The sequence below is a fragment of the Triturus cristatus genome, chromosome 6, assembly GCF_964204655.1.
Source record: "Triturus cristatus chromosome 6, aTriCri1.1, whole genome shotgun sequence".
Classification (NCBI taxonomy): Eukaryota; Metazoa; Chordata; class Amphibia; order Caudata; family Salamandridae; genus Triturus; species Triturus cristatus.
Window position 1 is genome coordinate 1,216,247,371 of NC_140589.1, and position 26,707 is coordinate 1,216,274,077.

The 26,707-nt window shown below is 43.1% G+C and overlaps 1 protein-coding gene across 3 annotated transcripts in view; it reads right to left on the reverse strand.

Moving 5' to 3' along the window:
- DDO (D-aspartate oxidase) overlaps positions 1-26,707 on the reverse strand; it is a 201,408-nt gene that overhangs the window by 138,371 nt on the left and 36,330 nt on the right. For 2 of the 3 annotated variants that reach the window (XM_085612123.1, XM_085612125.1), the window contains exon 2: positions 6,846-6,921. The exons of the other annotated variant lie outside the window; for it this stretch is intronic. The gene's annotated coding sequence lies outside the window, so the exon portion shown is untranslated. The remainder of the gene's footprint in view (positions 1-6,845; positions 6,922-26,707) is intronic. 3 annotated transcript variants of the gene reach the window in all.

Below are 26,707 nucleotides of genomic sequence, written 5' to 3' on the forward strand. Positions count from 1 at the left end.
ACCAATGGGCTAGCGAATCGGTAAGATACCTTGGCCTTAACCTGACTCCGGACCTGGCCACCTGGACACAGGCCAATTGGCAGGAGTGTAAACGCTCGGTCTTGGACAACTTGCGCCTTACCGCTATCCTGGCTCGGCCGCCTCAACGCAATCAAGATGTCCATATTGCCAAAGATCCTCTACCTCTTTCAAACTTTGCCGACGCCCATCCCGGAACACCAGATTCATGGGCTGCAGCGTGACTTGGTCTCGTCCATATGGGGGGGTAAGAAGCCGCGATTTTCTAATAAAATTCTGAAGCTCCCCCGGGATAGGGGTGGTCTGGCCTGCCCCAACCTCCTGGATTACTACTGGGCGTCGCACCTCCGCTTCATTCTAGAATGGGGAGCGTGGGAAAGCAAGAAAGTTTGGTTCCACATGGATAGGGCAGTTACGTGTCGCCCGATTTGGGATCATGCTTGGCTGCCTCGAGCAGCGCGTCACCGCAGTGCATACCTGGCACTCTCCACTAGGACGGTCCTAGAGATATGGGACAGGGTGGCGGTCCGTAGGGGACTCACCACCTTCCCCTCTCCTCACACCCCTATCGCCCGCAACCCACAGTTTCCGCCGACATGTCGCCCGCCCTACTTCGAGAACTGGACCGAATCTGGCTGTAGGACGATTCAAGACCTATTTAGGGGGGGGGGGGGGTAGGTCAAAAGCTTTACCCAATGCCAACGGGAATTTGGACTAGCGCAAAATGATAAATTCCAATAAATACAACTCCGACACTGGGTGCAGGGATTCGCCCTGGCGCAGGCGGCCACACGACCATACACTATGTTCGAGCAATTGGCGCGTACATTTGGCACCTATAAGGGTTTAATCTCCCGCATATACAAAGTGCTCCAGCATACACAGCATCTTGGCCCCCACCCATACCAGCTGCGGTGGCAGAACCTCTCCGGCTCAGGGGTCACTCCTGCCCAGTGGACAAGGCTTTGGCGAGACATCCCCAGAACGTTCCGTAGCATCCCCCAACAAGAATCGGCCTACAAGGTGATGACCCAGTGGTACTATACCCCTGCACGACTCCAGCGGATGTTTCCCAGTGTCTCCCCGCTTTGCTGGCGCTGTACTCAAGCGCAGGGTGATTTCATCCACATTTGGTGGGCGTGTCCACTTTTGACTACCTACTGGAAGGAAGTCCTCAGCCACATTAAGCGTGTGCTGGGATACCCCCTGCCAGAAGACCCGCTCACTATTGTGTTGGGTCTCCGACCAACGTCTAGGCGAGCCATGACGGGCCGTGACTGGCACTTGAGCCTCCACATGCTGGGCGCTGCCAAGCAAACAGTAGCGATATATTGGAAAAAGGCAGAAACGCCTTCCATCAATGTGTGGTTCACCCGCTTGTGGCAGGTGGTGGCGATGGAGCTGCTCACGGCACGCCTTCAATTCAGAGACACTAAGTTTAGGACTCTTTGGAAGCCCCTGGTGGATCACCTAGGGAGGATAGAGCATGCTCGATTTCAGCCGCAGCGACTAAGGGCCCTCAAACTGTTTGATGACGAAATCTGCCCGATTAACCCGGGGGTATGCTTGAGGCCCACAGAGCACTTGCCCTTCTCATCGGAGGGTCCCTAACTCTAGATGTGCGCGCCATGGTCCTATTCCCCCTCTACACCTCTGCGCATCACTATATATGTACTATGGGCCCCCTGGGGACAACATATTTTGATTGGGGGAGGGAAACTGAGTATAGGTAGCGAGGACCTGCACTTTTTGCCTTCTCGCCAGGTCCATTCGCTCTTCTCCCGGCGCTCCCCCCCGCTCTCCCCGCCCCCTGCCCCTAGTTGCTGGTTTGTTTTCCTTTCAGGACTTTGGGAGGTTGAACGAGGTATCATTGTCATGGAGGCGCTGAGCAGAAGCATCCTATCTGTAGCCCCAGACTGCCTGAGGGGTATGGGATTGATAGGGAGCCCCACACTGCACTGCAAGAAAGGTATGCGACCTGGCGAACGACGCGGGTATGAGCCTGGCCCAGTGTGTGTTGCTTACTTGACTTGCGCATGGGAATGATGGGCGCGGGGCTGATGAAACTGCCCATTATGCAAGGCCTAACTGGGCCCCTGTTGTCGGCCAGGCTGCAATGCCTACTGCACCTGCTCGATTTGCTCTTCAGGTTTATGTGTATGCGGCTACAGACATACTGTGGGGTGTTATGCGGGCCTCGTGCGATAAAATGTGCTGGGCTGCAGCTGGCAGGGCAATGTTGCACATATTTGAATGAGTGCCCATGATAGGGGGACGATGGGATGCAATGTCTAGTGAGCCGGGGAATGACCCTGTGAATAGCGTATATTGTTGGCCCTACGATACACGGTGCAGGAGACCAGCTCTGTCCTATTGCATTTGTACTATAAAACTATGATTCTTGCTGCCGGCCTCAGCGGTTGTAGGCGTACAGCTGTGTACTTTGCCTGATTGCTCCTCCCAATCAATAAAAAGTTGGTTATAAAAAGTCACACAAAAAAAAAAGTGAAACTTGGCTCTCCAAATCAAAGCATCCACTCATAGACCTTTTGATTACCCCTTATGGTGCCCATTCAGGGCAGGAAGAGAGGACATGTAATAGGGCATGATGCGCCTGCAATACATAAAGAGTATATTAAATAGACCAGGTCAGCTCATTCATCGAGATACTATTTTGAATGCGTGCACCTAGATATTCAGTTCCAAAGCCCGAACATGGACTAGTGCTCTGTTGTTTGACCTACCAGGAAACAACGATAAATCATATGTTGAAGAATTGATTGGCCTCAAAATAAACACAGTGCTATCCTCTAAAGACCAGTTACTACTAGGGGAGTTACATCTACATTACAGAAGCAAAAATATACCCCTATCACTGCACTTTGCTCATTCCTATCAGAAAACAACTTGACACCACTATCACAAACTCCTACTCACTCCTTGGGAGATAACTCTTGAACTGGTCATAGCAGATATGGACTGCATAAACATTGATAGCAGTGGGGTACAGGGGTACATGCCAACCACAGAGGATAGTGCTCCTGTAACTCAGAAACTCCCACCTCATCGTCCTAAATCCATCAATCCTGACCCACTAATCAGCATGGGGAGAGGTGGAGATTTTAGCAGGCAGTGTGCAAACTGAAGCTAGTGGCAAAGCCTGAATCGCCACTTCCGACAATGACCACGGGCGGTGGCAGAGCACCCAAAATTCTGGATGGCTGGTGTGAACGCTCGAAAAACGTTGGGTAACCAGAGCATGTGCTGTGCCAAAAGTAAGCCATCGGGGCCTGGACTTGGGGCAATAGAGCAGATTTGCTGCTGTAGTGAAGCATTGCTAGGAGTTGAAGACAAGAATCTCACAGCCTGACCATGAGGCAAGGGGGCAGCCCCCTGATTTGGGGCCAGCTCAAAATTGAAAAAACTCAGCCAGCAGTGGGCAAGAGGCAGATGTGCAGAAGATGTTTGAGCTACGTTTCTGTCCTTTTGGTGCACGGAGGGGAAGGTGAGAAAGCAGAGGCCATTGGAGTATATGGAGCGTGGATAGGTATTCAAAAGGCCACCTAAGTGGTTGAGAGAATTACAGATTGAAGAATCATAAGTCCCTTTCCCCCCATTCCTTGGTGAGCTTTCACTGGAGACAGGAGTGTAGATTATTACACCATGAAACTGATCCCTACCAGAAGAAGCAGCATTAAGTGATAAGGATAGCCTCCCTCGTGGACTCAATCAGCCCAGGCAAAAAACTGAAGGCCAAGGATCAGTGGCCCCCACACAAACTAACCTTGACTGGACCATGCACACCAGGGACTGCTGAGCATCCATAGTTAATCCTACATACACATGTCATTGCATATTGATAATCATGATCACCAGGGTATGCAGTTCCTAGTAATTACGGATTTTTCTGCTTAGGTCAGTTAAGTTCAAAAGTCTGCAGGGAGCATTACTCTGTTGGAAAAAAAATGCCCTCACACACCTAGATAGGTGTCATGCTTCATCATTGGGCTTTTGCTCCTCGTCGGGCCGGTGCTGCAATGACCAACAGCCACCCTCAAAGGGGGCTCTTTACCGGAGATCATTTTATAAGCTGTATGGTAAAGTGTGGCTCTGTGGATAAAATAGTAGATTGGTGTATTTTAAGTAAATATGTGAAAGAGTGGGATGCAAATAGTACAGGGGGTACTGGAATAGTACAACTGAACTCATATATTGAAAACCCAGTCACTGTGTGGATTAGGTTTTTATGGTCCTGAAAAAAAGCCGCTAGATCATTCACATGACTAAATTAGGCTTGAAATATGTCGACCTTCAGCTACCTTAGATAATCACTTCTATAGCACCACGTATTTTGACATAGGCAGTAGGACTCAATCATTAAAATATTTCTGTAGAGTACGCCCTGTCCTATTTTTATCCCACTCTTTCGCATATTTACTTAACATGTACCAATCTACTATTTTACCCATACACCCACACTTCACCATACAGCTTATAAAAAGATCTCCGGTAAAGAGCCCCCATTGAGGGTGCCTCTCGGGCATTGCAGCGTCGGCCCGACGTGGAGCAAAAGACGAATGATGAAGCATGATACCTAACTAGGTGCGTGAGGGCATTTTTTCCTACAAAGTAATGCTACCTGCAGACTCTGTGGAACTTAACTGGCCTAAGCAGACAAATCCGTACTGCATAACCTGGTGATCATGATTAGCCAATCGGAGCATGTATGCTGGACCTTTAGGCGCTCCCTCTTGGTATATTGTATATTGACAGTCTGTTTGCTGCCATAACACTGTGAATATCATTGCATACATTCACTGACCTTTTAGACTACCTCATATAATAACACCATCACAAGACTGGAACAGAGGGGGAGAGACAGAAAAGGAACTCTATTATCCTGTTACCCAGTTGTGAGCTGCAGAATCTGATGAGTAGGCTTTCACACACCCACAATGACTGGGGCCAGGGGCAAGAAAGACATAACTAGATGATGTGCTCCAGCAGGGGGTATCAAGAATGCATTGGAATGGAAAGACCCGTCTTCAGAAGCAACAACAGGGGATATCCTCGAGAACATGGAGAGCACAGCATAACATGGGGTCATAACTAAAATGTTCGGGTCCATGCTTTCAAGACGCTCTGAGACAAAATTTAAGCTGTTAAGGACTTAAAAGATACGGGCAAAAACATATCTGAACTGGGTGAGAGGGAAAATACATTGGACAGAAACATGGATGAATAGGTGGACGACTGCAAGATGCTCCAAGCATGCATCTTGCAGTTGGAAGAATAGCATAATATACTTGGACCGAAATATGAGAACCACGAAAATAGATCGAGGAGCAACAACATTCACATCCCTGGTGAACCTCAAGGGATAAAGGGAGACAACATCAACCAATACGTGCCATATCATAACAAGTGGTTGATGACCCAATTAAAATAGAGGCCAGAGTGGAGCTGATGTCCCTTGTGAAGACTTACCAAAGACATTCTGCTTAGAGCTTATTTCTTTCAGAAGAAGCAATCAACCATGCCATAGAGGCCCCAACTTCTAAAGAAGAGATACTCTTACAAGCTAAATTCCTGGGATCAGATGGCTGTCACAACTCTAATACATACATTGAAGGACATCAAAATCAAACCAATCTGTTCCCCCTATGAGTCTTTTCATCTTCAATGCTAGGCTTAAGGGTTGTGACAGGGATCCATGTGCAATGGTAAAACAGGGTTGAAAGCGGATAAGAGAAACTTATTCCAGCTTTGGTTGGAAGACCCTGGTGGGAACAATACGACCAATGATGGTGGTACAGTATCTTTGAAAATAGTTGAAGGATTGAGACTTCCCTGCTGGAAGCTAAGAAGCTCATTTAGCAGAGAAAGTACAATAAATTTACACAGTGGGTTAATCCCAGCAAATCAGTATTTGATTTACCCAAAGCAGGTTGCAGAAGAACCCAAGGCATATCAGGAACCTACCCGAGAACTGAAGGTGATGCTGCAACACAGGTAAGGAGAAGTTTACAAGGAGGGAAACAAAACTAAACAGTACATAATAAGTACCATAAGTACCATACTCTAAATATATTTACGACTCAGGGGACCAAGGGGGTAGAAAACAATAATGGTGATGGAACAGAAGTGCGAATTGTTCCCTAAAAGAAGGAGTAATATCCACCGTTGATGTCAGGCACCTGTATGAATAGTAGGTCTTTATAAAACTCTGCCTCTATTGACCCAGAAGAGCTATTCACTGTAGTGTAACTAATCTGTCTTGTCCTAAGTTTGCTCTGCATGTCTGAAATTTCCACTGGCCTGTTCTCCATTTTCTCCACGTTTGATGTAGCTGGGATATTTTATGGGCTGCCAAATCTGGTGACAGTGTCCACCCTAAATGACTCATTATTCTAGTGGGTTTGGTCAGGGATGGAAACCTCTTGTGTAAAGCAGAGACCAGCCGGTGAACATAAACAAAGGACACAGGCTTCCATGAGTTGTCTGACATGTCATATACCTTTAATGCAATGAAACACTGCAACTGCCCTCTAGTCCAGCTAAAATCCCTGTCATAAGCAGGAGTTCCATCAATTAATGTAGGTGGCAGGGCTGAGGGAGTGTGTGACATGGCCTTCTTAAGTATGAGACATGGAAAACTGGGTGGCTCTTCCAATGATCAGTAATTTTGTAACTCAACTGCAGGTTTGTAATTGAGAATGGACCCACATCCTTTGGAGAAAACCTGAAATGAAAAGGTAACCTGCAGAAATTCAAACTGCTTCTCCTATGTTAAAAGCTTAAACAATGGCAGTCTGCAAAGCACTTACCCCTCAGGTTTTCAAGTTTCAAGAGGGCGAGAGCAGGTCTTTGTATCTTGCATATGCCAAATCTGAGGGTGAAATCCTGAGGAACAAAAGAAAAGGGAGTGTCGTACAGATGCATGTAAAGTGTTGCTACGTCAGAACACCACTCTAGGTATCCACTGAACCAACTGAACTGAATGATCAATCATTGAGACAGTGGCGTCACTAGGGTTGGTGTCACCTGGTGCGGGTAACTCATGGTGTCACCCCCTCACGACTTACCGCATGGACCTCCTCCGCTCCGAGTCCGTCAGTGGACACAGTTGACAAATAACAGGACCATACAGAATCCTTAGTAACGTTTGTAAATGTAGGTCCTATATTTACAAAATGTGCCTGTTAACAACAGTGTGATAATGACTCATTAATCAGGTTGTACAGTGGGCTACCTGCTAGTCAACAGTTTATTGGAATTTATAATATCATAGGTATGGTACCTTTTACTGGTGTGGTGTTCCTACTATCCAGCAACACGCTATATCAGTGGTCGGAGTGGGAGAAAAAAAGTAGGGGAACTGTGAGCGGAGAATCAGAGGGTGGGAATAACCCAAGGATTGCATCATTGGGCAGAGCCAGAGGCGTGGCCAGAATGCGCAAACATCCCAATTTTTTGTATTTGTTTGGTTTCACTGCCCAGTTTTATCAACCAATGGATACACATGATTATTTAAGGTTATAATGAGTTATTGACAGTAAAATGTATTCACAAAGTGGGATATGGTTCTTATCACAGAATGTCCCCAAATACGATAAAATGTGGAAGCACAAGCCATTTGTCTCCGAGCCATGGAGTTTCTGTCATCAGCACTTCTCCCTTTTCCAAAACAGCAGTTCAAACATGAATGGCAAAAAATCCTAGTTTGCAAATGTTTTCTAAATAATAATGGCTCTGCCATATTTGACTCATAATGCAAGATCTGCAGCATGATCTGACCATTTAAACTAATAAATTGTTTGTAGCCCAAATGTACCAAAAGTTAATAAAAAATGTGACTTGGGTTGCTGCGGAGTAGATGACAGTTAATAGCTCACTGTTCTATGTTAGGATTTTAACTTATAAACTGCAAGTAACAAAATGAACTCTCTGACAAAAGCAATAGCCCACTGGCCTATTTACATTATGTGCACTTTGTGATCTGCATGGTACATGTTCTTTGCAGCAGGTACATTAACCCTCTGAGCTACCTTTCCATGAGTCAAATCTTCCATTAGACAAAATTCCGATCTCTCTCTAGGAAGAACATTAATCAGCAGTCATCATGACATTTTTATTGTTACCGAAAATTACTGGAGGCCAGGAAGGAGACAGCAAGTGCTTTAAAACCATAATATACTTGCAAAAATTATGCCTCCACCTAAAGTCAGCACCTGGTGCGGTCACACCGGTTGCACCGCCCTAGAGCTGGCCCTTCTCAAGGGCCCTGTGATCTCAGTGACAGGGTCACTGTTGTTCTAGGGTGTACTGCTTCATAGGCCTGCCCGCAAGACTGGAGGTGAACTTCAGTATGAATAGTAGTGGACAAGCCTTGAAGGTTAACCTACACTTGTCATGCTAGGGTCCACCTACTGGTGCTACGACACCGGGGCTTCTAATGTCTTGCAAAGCCTTCTAAGGTCTAGCATGAGATAGTGCTCTCTCAGGGAAGTGGTCTGGCGGACTGGTTATTAAGGCTAAACCTGGTTCCCCAGTTCCAAAATCAGCAGCTCTGGCCATAGTGCCACATCCTCTCCTTCACTGAACACCATACTGCCCCACTGAGAAAAACTCAGACTGCCTTCAACTACAACCCAATTGTTGCCGGCTATAAACACCTGGATGCGGCTCAATTTAAATTACGCACTGGGCAAGAGCAATATGTGGCCTACAAAAAAAAGTGACAGCATCCTGGAAAAAGCAAACAATCATAGGGAATGCAAAATTTTGCAAACCATTTGAAATGTAAGCAGGAACATCATGGGTACCTTAACGCTTTTACACTCACTGTTCAGAAATCAGTGAGTGCTTTTGCCTGAAAAGTTAAGGACATGACAACAGGGCCCTAAATGGACCCATTTCAATGGCCATTGCTTATATCCTTACAAAACGTAAGCAGTATGGTAAAAAAAAAGACAACATCCCTAGATACAGAGCAGCAGTGCAAATTTTGTTTTTCAATCCTCACATTGCAGTACCTCCAGGATTGGTGCACTAGTTCCAAACCCAGGGAAAACAAAGCCAAGACAACAAAAATAGCGCTTCATTTCAGTGGCGCTAATGTGTTTGGGTGTGAATAAAATCAATCTGGCCAGTTTGCTACCACTCTGTCTTACTTTATTTAGTTATTTATTTGTCATATTTTTAAACTTTTATTCCAGATGCTGCACTTTGGAATTAAATGTCAGAAAAATACTACATTGATTTCCGGCAAAAGTGATTTTCTTTTTTTGATCCATTTCACAGGGAAGCAAATAAAAGAAAGGAGAGGAGACAGTGCGCGCTGCGCACAGGCACCGCCTCCTCCTGAAAGGTTAGGTTGCTAGGTGCACACCGGCCCTGTTGGTGTCACACCATGTGAGGGTGTCACCCGGTGCGGTCCGCACCCCCCGCTCCCCCATAGTGACGCCGCTGCATTGAGAAAAAAACATAATTATTGTTGTAGAATCTGATTGAACTTTTTGGCCTGTCCATTTATCTTTGAACGATAGGTAGTGGATAAATAAAGTTCATGACCTTAATTTTTAGGTCTCGCCTGAGCTAGCGCATGCGCTGCGAGACATTTAGTAAGTGGGTTTTCAAAGTGCTACCCACTGGCTTTTGCTGGCCTCAAGCATGCGTGTCCGCACGCGTGAACGTGCACAGCTGCCAGCTTTCAGCGCCCGAGGTGCCATCTGGAGCGTGATTACTTTCACTTTTGACACTGCTGCGCGTGCACCACTCGCGTGTTTGCCGGTGCGCACCCTTGCTCTCACTTTTGCCGTCTTTTTCCTTAGTTACCTGTGTTTCGCATGATCGCAATCAGTTTCACTTTCACGGCCACACGGCCAATGCTTGTTGTTAATCTCCCCCTACTTCTATCTTCTACATTCCTTTATTTGTTACTATTTCGTTCATTGTACAGTCTTCAACTTCATTTTGCAATGTGAAGCTGGATTAACAGCAGCCCCAAAATATACCAAACCAATCCTAAAAACTACCAGAACCTAATGTTACTGCAAATAAAGGCTATTTGGTTTAATAGTGTGGCACTGGAACAAGTGGACCCCAAAGGAGTGGGTCGGTAATGCTCAGGATTGCTATTGTTTATGTAGCTCTTGGTACAACAACACCGGCCTTATAATTTTATTGGCAGTTTTATGTAATATAAAACACATTGTTCTTAGCTGCTTACAATAAGTTGGTGCTTCCTATATGTGTTTTTTTATAGGTAATAATAGATCGAACGGTATCTAATGTGTTCCACTAGACACTAAGTAATCACACATAGCTGATGCTCCTCACTGTCTCACAAGCTCCAGCTTATTTACGGGGTGTATTGTAAATGTATGTAAATGTATGTGTCTTGTAAAGCGCACTGCTGCCCTGAGGCGTCCTGGCGCTGTAGACCGCTGGGGAACCCGTCCTGGCTATCCCTGTGAGATGGTCCCTCCAGGGTATCTCCAAGGTGAAACCAGGCATCCCCGGCGAATGTGGGGGGCCGTTGTGGAGATGAGGCAAGCTAATGCCCAGAGTTGCCGAGTGTGTTCCTGGTTAGAGTAGGTACCGAGGCGAGAATTATCGAGTCCGTTTTTGACACTGGTCCACGACCCTGCCGCGTCGGGAATTGAACCCTGGTCCCTGGCCGTTTCTCTGCTTACGGATCTGCCGCCTCTAACCAGTGAGCCACACCTCTCCACTAATTGTCTGTTTTCACACTGTTTTAAACACAGTGTATGTGTGCAGCTGGCAAAAACAATGCAAGTTTTGCCTTTTTATTTTTCCGCAATTGTCGGTTTTAAACACAGTGAATGCGTGCACCTGGAGCATTTCTTTTGTATAACAACTTTTAATACAGTCATCAAGTATTTTTGGGGCACGTGCAGCTGTTAACAATAATACCCATCGCATAGTGACATTTTATGTTTTCAAAGGAAATTTTTTCTTAACAAATGCAGACTCAATTTAACCCGTTCACACCATCACAGACTTCTCGTCTCATCCAATCTTTTCTCTTAACAATAAAATATGTATGCATTAACACCTTTACAAACATTACAACACACGACAGCAATGTCTCTCACTGCTACAGACTTGTTGGCGCGTACGCCCAATTGTTTCTTTTAGCAAGAAGGTGACTGCGCGTTTCAATGAGCTTTCAATAAAGTAAGTAAATTACCTTCACAATAGTGTTTTTGCCCACCTAACCCCACTATTAACCAGCAAAAATAAAAAAATAGCTGTAGTAAGTGGTGCTTTTTGACTTTAGCGTCCGGGTGTATGCTACAAGTAGAATTTTTACTATGCTTAGCATTTTTACAAAAAAAAGATTTTTTGTTACCTGCAGGTGAACTTTAGTTATTTGTGATTAGGAGGAACTAAACATTGCCACAAAATGTTCTCATACGCACACGTTTCGCTTTTCTGTAACAAGGTGCGTCAGTTTATGAAAAAACTTGCACTTGTGTAGCCTTATTTAATTTCACCGTGCCTTTGTAGTGGAGGCGGAGTTTTAGATGACACACATTGCTTTGTTAGCATAAGCGTCTTAGATGTCAGAAACGCCATCTTGCCACTTTTGCTGCTTTTGCACACGACACTGCAGATAGATGTTATTATTTGAAAACTGCTTGCTTGCCTTTTCTTCACATGAGAACCGTCTGTTGTTCACATACCGAGACGTGCACTGCGACCTTGGTCTGAACATTGTGTGCAGAAACAGTCTGAGCCACCAAACAATGTATGTTTTCGAGTTCAGGTTGATCGGCCCACGCTCTAGCCATAACACGCACACAGCTGCAAATATCTGAAAGTCGAGCGCCTTTAATATTGCAGTTTGCATGCACTAGACACACATTCTGGAGAAGAACTTTTCCAGGCGCAGATCAAATCTGATCCTGTGATGTGATTCACTCAAGCAGATCTTTACGGTATGGGGTTCCCCATTCAAACCTAGAGACCTTCTATTAGTTTAATAATACTAGCTTACTAGCGAAGGGAGGGTGGTTGTATTCCACTGTCATTTGTAATATCATTTCTCCCTTCATTTTCTATGGTATTGTAACAATGCTGATGGTTTTAATTTTAATCATTTGTCTGCTTATGTTAGCCAAAATACTGCATCTTAGGACATGTAGTTTATAAAATAAACATTTTAAACTTTACTGTGTCTCTGAATACTCTTGCTGTGGATTGATATGAGAATAATAACGAACAGGTGTTTGTGATTCCCACCATTCCTGAGAGTACTCTAAAGTCGCATGTTCTGGGTTGTCTAGTCATTGGTAGCTTCTATATGGTATGAAGAGCGAATGAGACACTGATGCTGGTCGGATAGGGGTTCTGGGTACTGAGGTGAGTTTTTGGTACACTACAATTCACTGAGGTCCTGGTTTCCTGCGCATAGTTCTGTGCATGAGCAGAATCCCTGCAACACCTTCATTGACATGAAGTTTAGCGCAGCGGCCACAAGCTCCAGCTTATTTACAGGATCTTGTGCCTGTTTTCACACTGTTTTAAACACAGTGTATGCGTGCAGCTGGCAGGTTAACAAGTCTTGTTAACATTGCCACAGAATTTTAATAACGTGCAAAGTTTTCGCTTTTTGTTACAAGGTGCGTAAGCTTTTTAAAGAGCTTTTACTCATGCGGCATTATTTAAACTTTTATTTTCTGCCGTGCTTTATTGACATGAATTATAGCGCAGCAGCTACAGCAGCTAACTTCATTGCACAAGGCTCACGGGTTTGATTCCTGGGGCCTGTAGCATGTCATCTCAGCACTATCTCATTATAAGCTATAGCTTGGCTAATCTTTCCTACAGCCCCTAGCACTCATGTTAACTACAATGTTTTTGTTTTTTCCCATTCTTTTCATACTTTTATTTTCCATCTGTAATTACATTTTTCCCAGTCCATTTTATATCCTTCCTGTATTATTTGTTGATCCCATCTTACTTATATCTTCCACATTCTTTCATTTCTTACTGTTGCGTTCATCGTGTAGTCTTCAACCTCACTTTACCATATATAGCTGGATTAACAGCGGCTCCAAAACATAGCTAAAACCAATTCCAAAGGGGCCAAAAAGTACAGCCTGTGGCATGGCCGAATACCGCACTGAAGCCATCAGGGTGTGGGTCAGGGGTGCTGTAAGGAGGACATAGAGGGAATCAGAGCATGTACATGGCGTGGGCAGTGAGTCGTGAAGTTATTTTAAGGTTTAAATCATATTCTTCCTATGCCTTAGTTTCTAAATTGCCATTATGTGATAGAGGTGGGTGAGCCACAAAAGGTTCGAGTCAAGCTCAAACCAGATGTCTAGCTGTGGCTCACCTCGAGGTGCTCTTGGTACCTCACACTCAAAACAAACCCAGCCCGTCATATAGCTTCTGTCTGCACCAGGATCACTTTAGCATTCTCTAGATTGCAGTCCTTAGAAAGTCTTCCACGAGCACCCTTAGACAATAATATTTTTTTCAAATCTTGTATTTTCAGTGATATGACCCCCGAAGGCCCTGATTTTATATTAAAAACAGAGCTTTGGACTATATCATTTCCCGCTGAAAGGCAATATTTCTCTCCATGTGTTCCCATACCTGGCGCGTCATGCAGTTTGGTGCTTCCTTTCCCTCCATGTTAAAGAACAGTAGATGTTTCAGCACCCAGGCTAATGTGCTGCATAGCTAAATACATATAAGGTCCCAAAGGCAACACCGATTGCATTGCAAATGCTTGTTAATCTTTGCGATGCAGTCATTGAGCACTAAGACATCCTGGTTATGTTTCCTTTAGCCTGGTTTACTACCCTCTGCCCTGTAGTCTTGCTGCAGTCCCCTCCTCGTGGCCTGTTGGCTTATCTTCCAGTGTCCTCTGCTTCCTCCTCTTGGAGGCGGTGTTGATGAGCGTGTCCTCATGTAGTGCCAGGAGGAGCTGCGGGAGACCCAGGCCCCGGTGCTCCAGATCCCCCTGACTGGTTGAACCTGTGGTTTTAGGGCACAGACTATTGCTGTAGGCCACGCACATTTCTTCCTTGAGTTTGGCAACCTGCTGATCTTGTGTGCAGTGGGTAATGTTACTGGAGGCCCAACACAATCACCTAGCGGTGCGAGCTTCATTACCTCTCAACCTGTTTGGCAGCTGAATTGCAATGTTCACAGCAACATGCTCCCTGCATGCTTTTGAGTACACGGATAAAAAAGAGTCTCTGTTTGAATTCTACAACCTAGGCGTAGTGGTGTGGGCGGGTCTACCGTGAGCCTTACACAATATGAGAACACCACATGCCCACAACATCGATACTTGTTTCACTATTGTGCTTTGAAGTTATGAAAGGACTAAGTGTTTCAAAGCATTGCTTACTGTCAATGTTCTGATTTTATTTCGTAGATCACCGAAGTTTATCTGTCAGTGATTGATGTTGCGGTATTACCAATGCTTAACTTAATGATAGAGGCTGCCACTTCTGTGTCTGCAAGCTACCCTCTGCTGCCCCTAAACCACTGCAATGTACCCGACACTGCTCCCAGTGCTGTGAACTTCCATACATTCCAAATTGGGCTTGATATAATCTTACACATATTATAAGCTACAATTGCACCAGCCTGGATAATGTGATGCATGGTTAAACACTTATAAGGTCCCATAGGCAAGACCTATTGGCTATGCCAATGCTTGTTGTAATAGTTATCCCCTAAACTTGCCTATAAACTAGGACCGCTTATCTGTGATGAGAATTGATGGTGATACATTGAGTCTGACAACTTCTTTTTAAAAAGATTGCGAATGCAAAAGCAACACATCACAATGTAAGAAACTTATAAATAATGAAATTGCAACATCTGTAATGCAAACCAAATATAAAGACAGTAAATAACATATAGATTTTGCCATTACCAAAAAGCCCTTTCCAACTTCTGATTTGGTATTGTGCTGTATCAACCTATCACTAATTGAGAATAATTGCAAAAAAAATGCTTTTGCACTCGAAAATTACCAACAAGTGAAAGTACGTGCTAAACAGGTGCAAAGACTAAAAGGTGGGCCAGAAAACAAGTTTGTTTCTCTAGAATGGCTGCACTTTATTCAATAGCTAGGCGAATTAAGCTTCTGGCAGCGGAGCACAAGAAGAGAACAGAAGAGAATCTTTAGGCTCCTGGTTAACATTTATGATCAGAAAGAAGAGGACACATACCAGTGGCGATTGGTTTCCCTAAACAATGGAGGGGCATACACAGGATACATTCTTGATGTCACATGGCCATTAGAAGCTTCATGCGGCTGTTACAGGTCTATTTTTTCCCTTGGTATTTACATAGTGCAAACTCTATCTCTCACAGTATGCAAGCACTTCACATGAGCACTGGTTATATTTACATTACACAAGACTCAAATTATAAAAATAATTCCTCTTTACCTTATCATCTTTCCACATCGTGGGCCTACTCCTTTAAATACACCGCACTGTCTGCTTCACTGAAGAGCTCTGCATGCATACTTTTAATACCACTGGCACTTTCAATGAATGTTTCATAAATCTGTCCTTCCAAAGGAAGCTAGGCTTTTCAAAATAAGATCCTTATTTATCTTTCAGGAAACATCGAGAGAAAAGGCCTTGATACGATTGTTCTTTTTCCACAGTGTTTCTTTTCTCACGACTGAGCTTTCATTAGCGTTTGAAGTCATTGTGTCTTTGAAACTCCAAACAACTGCACTGTTCATCAGCACCTGATGCATCATTAATACTGTTATAGTTCACCTGGATTGCGCTTTTCTCAGCGCTTGTTAAGTAATGTCAATGATCCTTTTATCTGAGTTTGTATTTACCAATGAAACTGAATTACTCTCAGAGATCACCTTAGTTAAATAATTAATTTTTGCACTTTCCTGGAGCTACTGTATAAGTAAGTCTCATTTTTCTTTAAAGAGTTAATTGTTGTTCAAAAGTATTTTAAACATTTATAACTGAAAGTGGTTGCGGTGAATCTTCATTTTACTTGGAAGAGTTAACTTGAAAAAAAAAGTTTTTTAGCTTTTGAAACTGAATGCAAATTAACAACGTTCACTGCCAAACAAGCTGAATGCACTTTACCAGAGTTTCTTGATAACAAAGTGAGTCCTACTTTTCTCAGAAGAGTTGATTGTTTGTAGAAAGTCCTGTGTTCACTGCCAGGAGTGACACATGCATTCCTGCCTTACTTATACAGAAAAATGAAGCAGATATTTCTAAGATGACACTTATGGTCATGTCACTGCTGGTCATGTCAGTACCCTTCTCTCAAGACCATTTCATGGGGCCTGGTTTTTGTGAATGTTGAGAATTACAATGTGCCAAAAGTCGAGGAGCGTCTACATTTGTTGCAGGTTCCCAGGAATTCTCTTCTGCTCCACAACCTTTCCATGCCAAATAGACATGGCCCTTATAATTTTCGGACTTACCAACCAAGTCACCGGGTCTGCTAAAACTCTCTTATTTTATGCCATTTTATTAGCTAGGAGGCAAATATGCAAGGGTTGGATTGAACCCTCCCCTCCCTTGCATTCTGACTGGCTGACGTCGATGGTTGAGACATCCAAGATAGACCTTCCAGAGGTTGTAGCGTAAAAAAGACTGCCTTTTGGGACTTGCTGTTGATATGGGTTAAGGCCTGACAAACATGGAGATACATCTGGTCCTATTTTTATGCCTCCTTGGCACTCTTCGGACTGCGTTGGGCATCCCCTTACATATATGCCAACAAAGGTGTCCATCTGGCTCTTGTGGGCTCAGCAGAAGAGTAACCTCTTTCCCTCTTCTCTGGGACCAATACCATCTATGTCTGTCAATGTGCCTATAGGCTGAAAGAGCCGTGAGTTTCCAACCTAATGCCTATTTTTCTTGGCTTGCTAAGTACTGGTACGGACAGCTTGTTTGTTTATAAGAGGTCTGAGGCGAATGAGGACCAAAAAGAAAAACCCTATCCATTCCAGTAGGTACCATATTTTGTTACGACAATAACGTGAATCCAGAATACACTGTATCACATATTCTACTTGACCATTGACCAAAAGCGGTGGCGATGTCTTTCGTTTCTTGGGAATTGCAGGTTTCTATAATGATGTGTGAAAGACTGGGTGGATCCTGCAATTTGGAGGTAATTAAAATTTTTATGTAACAGGATTGATTTGGCTTAGAATCTTTTTTGGACCATCAAATAGTGGTTAAATTAGTTTTTATGTGAGAATTGGAGGTTGGAAGTAGACAACCACACTTGATCTTCGATTTTATAATGAGGTCCTTTTTGTCTTTTCTTATCCGTTTGCTGTTTGTATATGATTGTTGCCTGTATTGCGTTCTTTTCAGCAAGATTTCACACTATTTGAATCTTCTGAATTTGTTCCAAAACCGCAGGAGATTGGATTCTTTGATTTTTATAGTGAACGGAAGAAATCAGGAATGGCTGGCATAGTTACTATTGTACGGGGAGTACTCAGTCTCTAAAAGCTTCCTTAATGACTTGTAGTTCCTTTTATTCAATTGTGTAGTTCTTTTCTGCTGGGAGCAGTTTTCTTGACATATGGGCAGTGAGATGCAATTGACCAGTTCTTTCATGTCGGTATTGCACCAGTGGCCACATTAGAGGCATCAGCCTCTATAATGCAGGGTTGTTTAGTATTGCGATGATGTAAAATTGGTTCAGTGGTAAAAGGTTTTTTCAATGATTGCAAGGCCTGCTCGGCTTCTGGAGACCAATATAATAGTGTTTCTTTTCTCAGTAAGAGTGCAATGAGAGTTATTACCTGTGAAAAGCTATCCATGAATCTTCTATAGAAATGTTCGAATGCCAGAAAACATTGTATGTATTCTGTATTCTTTGGAGGTGGCCAATCTCTAACTGCTAGGACCTTGCATTCTGCCATACTCATGCCAGAAGGAGATATAATGACCCCCAGAAATTTGACTTCTGTTACATGGAACTTGCATTTAGGTACAACTTATGTTTTCTCAAGGCACCCAGGACAGCTGTTACATGTTGAACATGTGTGTTTTCCTTTGGGAACTATATCATGATGCCATCAATGTAAACTACAAAAAATGATCTAAGCATTCCCTGAGCACATCATTGATAAAATATTGGAAAGCCGCTGAGGCATTACATAACCCAAAAGGCATTACAAGATACTCAAATAAACCAAATTGGGTCTTAAATCGATCTTCCATTCATCGTCTCTGTGGACCCGTACCAAATGATAAGCCACTCTGAAAGCTAGTTTAGTATTTTACTTGATCTAGTAAAGCTGGGATAAGTGATATTTATTCTTTACAGAGATCTAATTTAAAACACGATAGTTAATACAAGTTCTTAACTCGCAGCTCACCTTGGGTACAAAGAAAAGTGGGCAGGCTGCAGAAGATCTAGATGGTCGAATTAAACCATTGGCCAGATAGTTGTCAAGATATTCTCTGAGATGGTGGCTTTCAGTCTCATTACCAGCATATATTCTATTGTTGGGAACGTCACTTCCTGGCACTAAGTCTTTTTGACAATCATATTGTCGATGTGGGGGTAATTGCCCTGTTTGTTTCTTATAAAAGGCATCAGAATACTGTTTATGCTGGTCAAGAATTTTGGTATCATTTTCTGCGGCTGTGGCAGCCATATGGGAAGTTATGAGAGACTGTACCGAGGAGGCACAATTATTTCACTTGGTAGCACTCAATGTTTGTTGACAGTGGTCATGACGCTAAATAGAGGAGAACTCTATTATGCTGGAGTCCTAATGTATCAGAGGGTTGTGGAGCACCAGCTATGGAATCCATATTGTGGTGCATCTAAAACATTGAATCTCATGAATTCCTCATATACACCATTGGTCCTTACATATCCTTACATATCTTATCTATACTTCTTCCGTGTAGTCTATGACAGCACCAGATGATAACAGTTTTCCATCTACAGCAAACACAGCCTCTGGTACGTTCTTTTTGTGTAGTTTCATCTGAAGATCTCAGGCCATAGTGGAATCAATAACATTTCCGGTGGCGCCAGATCTATCATAACTTGGATATTACGGGCAGGGAATTTCTAGAATGCAAAAGTCATAGACAATATGAAGTGTTTCGTAGGTACTTTTAAAAGTTCTGAAGTTAAAGAAGGGATTATTCATTTTTCACTGAAATGGTCCCCTTCTGTACCTTTTAAGCATCCTAGTTTTCCTTCAGCTTTTCTTGAATTGCGTTTACTGATTTTGGCTTTAAATCCCTTCTAGGCTAAGGTTCAGTAGGACATTCTCTAACAAAGTGCCATTTCTTGCTACAATACATACACAGACCTGTTCAATGTCTAGACTCTTTTTCCTTGTTGGATAGTGGAGAACAAATGGATCCAATGTCCATAGGTTTCTCTATGCATTGGGTATTTGGTCAAATTGAGTAGTTAAAAACCCAATCAACTGTTCCAAAATTCCTACGCCAGCCACTCCCCTTTCACTTATTCAGTGGATGATCAAGTCTGAGGGGAAGATTAATAAGGTCAATGCGATCCTGGGGTTGGAGTTCCAACTGTGCTAATACATCCTTGTGATCATCTTTAAATCCCTGATAAAATATTTCTCCCCTTTTGGCTTCAGGTCAGGCTGTCTCTGCAACCAGTCGATTGAAATGGGATAAATCCCCTGTTTTAACTCTAGGAGTTCCATATCAGCGGACTGGGTAGCAGCTCTTCTATTAAATACCTTGACAAATTCTGCCTTAAAACTAGACCAATCATATAAGATCAAGTTATCTTGGTTTACTAAGGGAACTGCCCACTGAGCAGCATTCCTTTGTAGATAAGAAATATGAAAGACGACCCAAGATTCGGCATCAGGAAAAGAGGATGGTTGACACATAAAATGCAATTGTATTTGAGTCAGGAATATCTATATTTTATTCGGATCACCCACAAACTTCTCCACTGCTAGTAAGTAAGAGTGGTGACAGTGAGTTAAACCCTTACTATTTATTTGCTAAAGTTGTTGTTTCAGTTCTAGTGGCTTCAACACAAAAAGTACTGGCACACTGTAGCAAACATTTATTTTTATTCTGGAATGAGTGGAGGAAGTGTGTTTTATCACAAACCACCCATGCTCATTATATTATATAGAATCACCCCATCCAGAATGCTACAAAATTAAAAATTGTATAAGTCAGTAAAGTCAGAATGAAAGAAATGTGAAGTCAGTCCGCAGATAGAAAAACTCTACACACACCCTCGATGATGAAGAGGTGAAAAATGTGTAAAGAGAGAGAGAGTACCTCACGTGCGCACCACCAGAGGAGCTACTGGTTAGTTCTCACTGTCTTATCAAGAAACTCGAGGAAAGTGCTTGTTTAGTAGTGACCGCTGTTAATTTGCATTCAGTTTCAAAAGCTAAAAGACATTTTCCTTCAGGTTAACTCTTCCGAGTAAAATGAAGATTCACCATGTTTATCAAGAAGCTTAAAGAATATGAATTTGTTGTGTTCGACAGTGAACCTTGTTAACCGCTTTCAGGTTCAAATGTTTAAATTACTTTAGAGCAACAATTAACTCTTTAGAGAAAAATAAGACTTGTTTCTACAGTAGCTCCAGGAAAATGCAAAGATTAATTATTTAACCAAGGTGATCTCTGAGAGTAATTCAGTTTCATTGGTAAATACGAACTCAGATAAAAGTATCATTGACATTACTTAACAAGCGCTGAGGAAAGTGCAATCTAGGTGAACTATTGAAGCATCAAGCGGTCAGGAAAGCACAGTTATTGGAGTTTGAAAGACAAAAAGAACTCAAGCGCTGAAAAGAGTGCGGTCATGAGAAGAATTTGAGGCTTATATATTTGTTAGCTCTGAGGAAAGGTGACTCAATTGTGAGAAGATAATCACAAGTCTTTATCATAGCTAGAAGGTGCAAGGTATATGTTATTTACTTTATGAGAGAAAAACTGTGAACAAAGAACAATTGTATCAAGGCTTTTCTCTCTCTCTCTACGTTTCCTGAAAGATAAGTAAGCATCTTATTTTGGAAAGCCTAGCTTCCTTTGGAAGGAAAGATTTTCAAGACATTAATTGAAGGTATCAGTGGTACATTACAAGTATACAGATGTTAGATTATTATTTTATTTGAGACATACTATAATAATCCTTCTTACATTTGTAATTTCAGACCTCTTTCCCAGCAGTTCCTTCCCTCCTCCTTTCCCTCACTTGGAATCTCGGGGGTCTCCTATTAGTTTAAATTTGAAACCCAGGAGTACCCGGAGATGGGTGTTTTCTTAGTTTCCTCGGTACTTGAGCCCCTTTCCCAGTTTGCTGATTACTTTCTCAGGGAGTCTGTGATCACTCAACAGTCATATGTTCAGGATACGACTGATATCCTGAACATCATCAACGAAATGGACTTTGATCCCTCTCAGCAGTTACTTGTGACCATCGACATCGAGTCCTTGTACACTAGCATACCCCAGGACGCGACGCTGGTGGCAGCAGCTCGCGCCCTGGTGACTCAGGAGTGGTTCTACGATACTCCCCAGTCTTTTGTCATGCAATGTGTGGAGTTGGCCCTTACTCGGAACTACTTTTGCCACAAAGATGCCCTATATTTACAAACTTCTGGGACGTCTATGGGCGCTACCTTCGCGCCGAGCCTGGCATGTATCTATGTCGGCCAATTCGAGGAACATTACCTGGACCATTCTTCCAATCCCTTCCAGGGGCACATTTGCCTCTGGAAGAGATATATAGACGATGTTCTATGTATTTGGACGGGCACTCAACAACGCCTCTGTGAATTTCTGGAATGGCTTAACTCGCTCGATACCTGTTTAAATTTCACCTGGCAGTTCAGTAGAGAAACGGCAACGTACCTTGACCTTGACATCATTGTGGTTGATGATAGACTCAGCACCAGCGTTCATCACAAGCCTACTGATAAAAACTCCTTATTGCACTACCTGTCGTACCACCCTAGAGCTCTAAGGGATAACCTCCCGGTTGGCCAGTTTCTGAGATATCGCAGAAATTGTTCTTCTACCACAGACTATCTGCATCAATCAGAAGTTTTGAGTATGAAATTGGCACAACGTGCTTACCCTAAGAGAATCATCACTAGAGCTCGCAAAAGGGCACACAACACACCCAGGGAGGCTTTACTTGAAAGGAACAAAAAGGAAGCAAGGGAGAGCTTGCCAGTAGTTCTGATGTTTGACCCTTTGTCTAACATGATCAGACAAATAATCAGGCGACACTGGTCACTGCTATCGACCAGCGATTTTCAGATGCCCCAGCCCAGATTTGCGTTCAAAAGGACGCAAAACTTAAAAGACAGACTGGTGCATACGAGACCTGTGCATGGGAAGAAGAATGTAAGCCTTCCCCCAGGACATCATCCCTGTGGTAGTTGCTCTGTGTATGGACTGACGGAGAAAACAACTGAGATTGTACTAGGTAGTGGCAGAACCTGGTTTCTCCGTCAGTTTACCAATTGTAACACATGTCATGTAATTTATAGACTGACATGCCCATGTGGCTTACATTATATTGGTCTAACATCTAGAAAGGTCAAGGTTCGCATACAGGAACATCTGAGCACGATCAGGGCCGGCAAGCTCACCACACGCTTGGTACAACACTATCGAGACCAGCAACATCCCTTTAGATCATTAAAATGGGTCATTCTGGAAAAAGTTTTTGGCGACATTGGCGAAATAGACAAAAAATTGGCTGTGAAGGAGGCTCGCTGGATCTACTCAGAGAAGGGGGATACCATCGGTCTTAATGACCAAATTGAGTGGAACAAAGTGAGCAGATAGGTGGTCATCTGTAAGTTTAGTATAACACCATACAAACACGACCCCACTACATTCGCCATTTCCTGATGTTCTATGTGTGATATTTTGAGTGCAGCCTAATACTTAATAGGTGTAGCCTTATCATCTGAATTGATTAATTGGGGTTGATGTTTCCCCCGAAATGGTCGCTGCCGTGCCTGTGGGACAATCCTCTTTGGACTGCTGAGACCTTCTTTTATGCAATATATCAAGTGGCCCATGATCATGTCCTCTTACCCATTATGTAGCTTTGTGCTATAGTCTGGGGTACACTTTATTGAACGAAATTTGAGGTGATTATATCTTCCGATATTTAACACACTGTCAAGATGGCTGCCCCGTTTCTCACCCTATGATCGATATTCGTTTTTTCACCCTACGGTTGATATTGGTATGGGTAATGAGTATGCCCGCAGCTGGAAAGAAAATCGCACACCCTCAACTATCCCTCTGTGGCTGGGAACATTCTTTCCAACTAGGCTGTTACTATCTGTAAATAGGACCAGAGATAGTTCTAAGATGGCCGCCGCATTTCCTTAGAACATATCGTTACGAGACGTGAAACCGCCGAGTCTCGCGAGATGGGGCTAGAGCCGTCTTGAAAACAGACACGGTCGGGCTGCAATCTGTTCCAGTGCTGAGTTTCCACCTGGCAGTAAAGTTACAGGGTAAGCGGGGGGTATACGAGCCACTGAGAGAAAGCTGCCCGTATTTTCAGAGTGTCGCATGGAAGTTTATGGTGTGTAGAACCCGAGCTTTTTTGTAGCATGGTGCGTGCTAGAGGGTTGTTTTTAAGCCAGCTTGGGGACTTAGGAAGATACAGCTACGAACTGGGTAGTCTTGCGGTACATTATACAAATGGGTGAATCGCCGCCAGTGTGCTCTTTCGACTCGTCAGGTGAAGCATCCATGAGAGCTCTAGGAGCATTACAAGATTAGGGATCGTGTCTTGTGGGGTTAGTCATACATTATCGACATACTCTTTTCACAGGTGCAGGCACTAACTACGGTCGTGCTTTGCAGAGCAGGAAGGTGAAAGTAAAGAGGGTAGAACGCCCCTGCGACTGGTTGGTGGCTGGTATGTGGGCCCATAGCCCCAACTAGGTAATGGATCTGAGCTCATAATCCTAACCATTTATGGGATGCACGGTGTATATATTTCCCGCTGAACCAATTAAGCTGTGTGTTGTCTCTTTTGTGTTTGTCAGTCCATTTTTAAAGGTGTGTGTCCAGAGAAGGCGATCTTTGACCCCTTCTTGCCCTGATATAATTGCCACAAATCAACTGGCAATGAAACATGTTGGCCGTCATTATTAAGGTATGCAACATGCTGTGTTTTTAAATAGGGGGATAGACTCCTAACCAGAATAAACAATTATTTGAGAGTCTAATACCTCTCCCCATTTTTTCCTGTCCTTGTTCGCACAGTCTATGTGTCTTTTTGTTTTCACACTACACCGTCTTGTGTTATGTGTTGTTTCACTGGACACTGCACACTTTTTTCCTGAGAGAGAGTCACCAATGATGAAATTGACGTGGGCAAGCTGGTGAGAACCAACCAGTAGCTCCTCTGGTGGTGCGCACGTGAGGTACTCTCTCTCTCTTTACACATTTTTCACCTCTTCACCATCGAGGGTGTGTGTAGAGTTTTTCTATCTGCGGACTGACTTCACATTTCTTTCATTCTGACTTTACTGACTTATACAATTTTTAATTTTGTGGCATTCTGGATGGGGTGATTCTATATAATATAATGAGCATGGGTGGTTTGTGATAAAACACACTTCCTCCACTCATTCCAGAATAAAAATAAATGTTTGCTACAGTGTGCCAGTACTTTTTGTGTTGAAACTATTGTTGATTGGAGGGCGTTCTGGCACGTTTTCCCTCTTTGGCTCCTCTTTGACTAAATCAGTTCTAGTGGCTACCATTTCTTGCTGTAGTGTGGCTAAAGCTTTGAGTACGTCATCTAACCAAGCCATTATGAAGTTCGTGCCACCCGGGAGAAGAAAATGGTTGTGGGCTTACTATTCTGTAAAGTCTGTCAGGAAAGAATCCAACGCTTCTCAGTAATGGCACAAAACTAAGAAAACACCCATCTCCGGGTACTCCTGGGTTTCAAATTTAAACTAATAGGAGACCCCCGAGATTCCAAGTGAGGGAAAGGAGGAGGGAAGGAACTGCTGGGAAAGAGGTCTGAAATTACAAATGTAAGAAGGATTATTATAGTATGTCTCAAATAAAATAATAATCTAACATCTGTATACTTGTAATGTACCACTGATACCTTCAATTAATGTCTTGAAAATCTTTCCTTCCAAAGGAAGCTAGGCTTTCCAAAATAAGATGCTTACTTATCTTTCAGGAAACGTAGAGAGGGAGAGAAAAGCCTTGATACAATTGTTCTTTGTTCACAGTTTTTCTCTCATAAAGTAAATAACATATACCTTGCACCTTCTAGCTATGATAAAGACTTGTGATTATCTTCTCACAATTGAGTCACCTTTCCTCAGAGCTAACAAATATATAAGCCTCAAATTCTTCTCATGACCGCACTCTTTTCAGCGCTTGAGTTCTTTTTGTCTTTCAAACTCCAATAACTGTGCTTTCCTGACCGCTTGATGCTTCAATAGTTCACCTAGATTGCACTTTCCTCAGCGCTTGTTAAGTAATGTCAATGATACTTTTATCTGAGTTCGTATTTACCAATGAAACTGAATTACTCTCAGAGATCACCTTGGTTAAATAATTAATCTTTGCATTTTCCTGGAGCTACTGTAGAAACAAGTCTTATTTTTCTCTAAAGAGTTAATTGTTGCTCTAAAGTAATTTAAACATTTGAACCTGAAAGCGGTTAACAAGGTTCACTGTCGAACACAACAAATTCATATTCTTTAAGCTTCTTGATAAACATGGTGAATCTTCATTTTACTCGGAAGAGTTAACCTGAAGGAAAATGTCTTTTAGCTTTTGAAACTGAATGCAAATTAACAGCGGTCACTACTAAACAAGCACTTTCCTCGAGTTTCTTGATAAGACAGTGAGTCTTATCTCTGAAGAGTTAATTGTTTGTACAAAGTCTTTTAACTTTTGAGATTGAAAGCATTTACCAGCGTTCAGTGCCTGTCATACTTAAACAGAAAACTGACACAGATATTTCCAAGATGACATTTTAATTTTTTGCAAAACTTATGCACTTCCACAGCACATTACAAAGGTGTAACAGAGGCCACATTTACTCAGCAGATTTACAAGTGACTAAGCTCCACAAGGATTGAGAATACTGCAAATTTACAAACTCTCATTCCAAGGTTCCACAAATATGATAACTGCAAGTCAGAGAGAGAGGGAGAGAGAGCACTCCTCTCTGTCAAGTAAGGGAGAATTTGAATAGTAAGCGTCAGTAAATGGGTATGGATGCCTTATATACAGGAGATGCCCAGCCAGGTCAAGGCAAAGGATGATGATGTGCACAGTCCTGTAAAATCAAGCTATGTTATTTCCTTGTTTATTAGCAGTGTCCATGGTCTTCAGGGTACTGCTGTGGGAACGTCAAAACAAAAGCCCACCAGACACAAGTTACACTCGTAATCTGCCGGGTGGCCCGACCACACCTTTGGTGGTACGGCAGTGGGGCAGACCAGACGCTGCACCATGAAAATCAAAATGAGGCCCTAACTGTTCATCCTTGCAGAGGAAGAAAAAAAAAATATTATCTTTCTATATGCATTAAAGTTAATTTTCAAAAGCATGCTTCATGTTGTGTTCTAGCTGGTAATGTTATATTGTTTTGTGTTATATTACAGGGAATTTATGAGGTGTGTTCACCCA